Source organism: Lissotriton helveticus, chromosome 8 (assembly GCF_964261635.1).
Source record: "Lissotriton helveticus chromosome 8, aLisHel1.1, whole genome shotgun sequence".
Taxonomy (NCBI): Eukaryota; Metazoa; Chordata; class Amphibia; order Caudata; family Salamandridae; genus Lissotriton; species Lissotriton helveticus.
In genome coordinates this window covers 4,935,924-4,940,802 of record NC_136069.1, presented here as the reverse complement: position 1 = coordinate 4,940,802, position 4,879 = coordinate 4,935,924, and positions in this window count along the sequence as shown.

Below are 4,879 nucleotides of genomic sequence, written 5' to 3'. Positions count from 1 at the left end.
GCCGCTGTTGCATCACTTATGTGATGCAGCAGTGATGCAAAAGATGCACCATGTTACAAGATAGGCCTCACTTCATCTGCAACAAGATACTGTTAGTTTAAAATGTATATATTTAGGACTGTGTAGGGGGCATGGAGAAGCAGAGGCTTCTGTAAGTGTCAAAGTTGTTGAAAAACTGTTTGTCCTTCAATCTTTTCCCTTGTCTTTTCTAATTTTTAAATACATGTTTTAATATTTTTCAAATTTTTGTTCTTTCTTTCACAGATTGAAAGTATAAAAATAACAAGTGACTAAGTTAACGACAATTATAAGGTAAATGTTTTGTACTCTTTTCGTTACATTTCTATCACATTTAACTTCTATTAGTTCCACTGCTTCATTTCTTTAACCCTCAGTTTCCTGCCTTTGCTACTTCTCTCATTCCTTTCTCTATTACTTACTTACTCTACTCCTTGCACTCCTTTTCTCAGTCCCTCTCTTCTCATAGTTCCTCACTCCTGTTCACTCACTCCGTCTCTATTACTCTCACTGTCTCTGACTGATCACTCTTTCACTAATAGTTCATTATGCTTTCTCCCCGTAGTTCAAGCACACTAAGGGGCATATTATCAACACAGGCAATAAAATTATCGCTGCTTTTATTGGCAGAAAACTGCTGCAAAAGCGGCTTTAGCGGCAGTTTTCTGCCGCAAAAGCGGCTTTAGCGGCAGATTTCTGCCGATAAAAGCAGCGATAATTTTATCACCTATGTTGACAATATGCCCCTATGTTATTTACATTTCTTTGCTGTTTCAATCATTCCTTTTCTGTTACTTCTTCTTTTCTGCTTTCTGTTTTTTCTCTCTGTTATTCCACATGTTTTAATCTTATTTTGAACATTCACTCACATTCTCTAAGAAACTCTTGTTTATTATTCTTCTACTCTCCTTTTTTTCTTCCACTTCCTTATCTATTTTGTTTTTCACAATTATACCCTCTTCCATCTTTTCTTCGGTAAATAGATCTATTAAACAGTATCTCTGTGTTACTCCCTATAGCTGTCTTTCTTTTAACATTACTCTCTGTTTCCTTCCCTTATACTTACTCTTCTTTTTTTTTTTTTTTTTTTCGGTTCGCTCCCGGTTCGCGTACCGGCGAGCGAACCGGGAAGCGAACCAAAAGAAATAGAGGTTGCCAGAGTGCTAAACATTCTAGCAATTTTTTTTATAAAGGGGAGGTAGTTCTGAAAAGAACTTTTTTTTTATTATTTTTGTTGTTTTATATTTTTTTTATTTTTTTTCTGAACAATTTTTTTTCTTTTTTTGTATTTTTTGAACGGTTTTATATTTTTTTGTTTTTTTGAGGGGGAACAACGAAAAACAGGCATTAGAAAGGGCTCAACAGGAGCAAATTTTTTTTTATTTTTTGGGGCGTTTTGAGCACTTGTGGTTTTCAAATGCTCTGTTTATCAAATTGATACTCATATTTGCACATGAGAGTAGGTTACCACAATAAAGCCACACTATCTTCATGTGCACAAAATTCTGTTGAATGTTTGGCACTGTTTCCCGCGCCTCTGGCCCCGACAGAGTTACCTGTGCCGATGTACTGGCCACAGGAGTTGGTGGGTTGTCTTGGAGGTGACGCATCTCTGCAACGCTGTAATTCAGTGGATGCCACCTCTGCATATGACGGTGCATAGTATAGTTGCCGTAACTATACTTTTTATCTGTGCCTCTAGATAAAACATCTTTACATATGAGGCATGTCACGTGGCGAGCATTCACTTTTTTTTGGCCTTGAGGAAAAGAAAAAAACTGCCAAATAAAACTATCTTTGTGGTGAGATATCCGGGGCTCCTCACGTAAAAACTGTCTTGGCTGTACTTCCTCTTCCTCTTCTTCGTCCTCTTCCTCCTCTGGGTTGGGAAGGAACTGTGGAGGTGGTCCTTCCTTCCTAGGTGGTTGTGGTGGTGGTGGGGGTCCACCAGCTGCAGCTACTACTGAAGCCATTTTTCAGTAAGCAAAATAGGTCTTCCTCTCACAAAGTTGAAAGTCAGAGTGAGAAAAAAGGTGGGGGCTTTCATCATTTTGGAAAAAAAATAGTTCTAAACCAATGAAAAGTGTTATTTTTAGGTCACATGACCTAGCCTTACATCATTACGAAACCAAAAGTGAAATGAACCAATGAAAAGTTTTATTAACAAGTCACATGACCTGTTACGCTTACGTTACGCGCTGCGCGCCGCTCCCCGGATCGCTTCCGGGGAGCTGCGCTTCGCGCCTCGGTTCGCGCTCCGGAGCACTTCCGGGTGCGCTAACGCGGCGCGTCATAAGACGCATTACGCGGCAACGCGATACGTCGCGCTTACGCGACGCGCCCCGGATCGCTTCCGGGGAGCTGCGCTTCGCGCCTCGGTTCGCGCTCCAAGGCACTTCCAGGTGCGCTAACGCGGCGCGTCATAAGACGCATTACGCGGCAACGCGATACGTCGCGCTTACGCGACGCGCCCCGGATCGCTTCCGGGGAGCTGCGCTTCGCGCCTCGGTTCGCGCTCCGGAACACTTCCGGGTGCGCTAACGCGGCGCGTCATAAGATGCATTACGCGGCAACGCGATACGTCGCGCTTACGCGACGCGTCACGATGTTGTTTTCTAACGCGGCAGTTGCCCTAACGGAACGTTTACCGGTTCGCGGACCGGGTTGCGGCACCAAACTGAGCTAACGGGAAGCTACCCGGTGCGCGGACCGGTAGCGAAACAAACGAAAAATAAAAAAATGTATATATATATACATAAAAAAATTATATTAAAAACATATAAAATATATTTTTCGATTTAAAGAAGAATACATTTTAAAGCTTTTGATATTTGCTATTAAAAAAACCATTGAAATTCACTGAAAAAACCATAGGTTATAGACCATATATAGTTAGGAATTGGCATTTACAAAACCTTGAAAATTCACTGAAAAAACCATAGGTTATAGACCATATATAGTTAGGAATTAGCATTTAAAAAACCTTATTTTACTCACACAAAACCATTGAAATTCCATATATAGTTAGTTGCACTAACTATATATCGCGCACCCGCAATCCACTGCTGATCAAGTCACATATTACATCATTCATGACATGGTCAGTGACATCACTGATGACATCACTGATGACATCTCAAATGACATCACTGATGACATCACTGATGACATCTCAAATGACATCACTGATGACATCACTGATGACATCTCAGTTGACATTACTGATCACATTACTGATGACATCATTCATGTGATAATACGATGAACCTCTTCAGACTCTAATATAACCTTAGATACACTCAGTGTAAACAGACACTCACAGACTGTCACTCATCCATGAAGTTACACACACACACCTACTCAGTCATGCAAAGAATCAATCACACCTCCATTTTCTCAACTATACAGTTATACACACCTTACTTATTCAAACATATACTAACACATATTTACTCTCTTATACAATCCCGGATACAAGTTCACAATGATCCATACAGCCACTCACACATTCACTGGCTCTTATGCATAGTTATTTATATATGTCAACTCTCACATGTACTGTGTTTTACATATGTACTTACTTTGACATGTAGCACTGAGATATCCATTCACTCACCAATACACTCATGCACACAGTCAACCGCCCATACAGCTGTTTCCACATGCACTTTTGAACCCATACATCTAGTGAATCAACTGCTCACACATCTATGCACAGAGTCATACACCTCCCAGCCACCCACACACACACTCAGTCTCCCATACAAATACTTGAGCAACCAATCAATAACCCATATAGTTACTCATATAGCTTCTGATCAACACATGCAGCAGTTTACAGAACAACAGACATAATGATGCACAAATTAAGACAGTTTAGTCGCTAACCCATGCACTTAGTGAGACACATTTAATCACTCACTCATACAGTCAGTCACGCACCTACTAAATCCTTCGTCCAGACACTTATACATCCACTCATTCTTCAATATGTAAGACATATTTTAACTTTACAAAAACATACAGTCACTGGATGTTGTCATCAGTGATGTCATCAGTGATGTCATTTGAGATGTCATCAGTGATGTCATCAGTGATGTCATTTGAGATGTCATCAGTGATGTCATCAGTGATGTCACTGACCATGTCATGAATGATGTAATATGTGACATGATCAGCAGTGGATTGCGGGTGCGCGATATATAGTTAGTGCAACTAACTATATATGGAATTTCAATGGTTCTGTGTGAGTAAAATAAGGTTTTTTAAATGCTAATTCCTAACTATATATGGTCTATAACCTATGGTTTTTTCAGTGAATATATATATATATATATATACTTATATATATATTGGGGGTTTATGCGGAACAGGGGACCAGAGGAGACATGCAGTCTCGGAGGGCACACGGACTTGGTGAAGTTTGGTCAAATTTCGTGACTTCGATTCCCCTTGCATACCACACCCCACACGACTGTGGCATTCTGGGACTGGTAGGCGGTATTCAACTCGCCACTGTTAGACTCTTTACAGGGGCGGAGTCACCAATCACGGAACTGAATGCAGTGGACTATTTAAATCTACAATTTTACCTGCACTGTTCGTTAACAACACCTCTGGCACTGAAGAAGGCGGAGATGACCGCCAAAATGCATTTGCCTACCTGTGAGCCTCGAGAATAAAATGCCTCCGTGTATCCCCGCTAGTGGTCTCTGTTTCTTTGTTTGGAGGAGCTGTTTTTGATATTGTCAGCGTGATGGCCAGCATCGCGCAGAGAGACCCCGCATTGTCAAGTTGGGGGCGGTGCTGCTGGCTTCTGCTTTGGCGGACTGTTTCTTTTCCAGGGTACTGGATGTTGGCC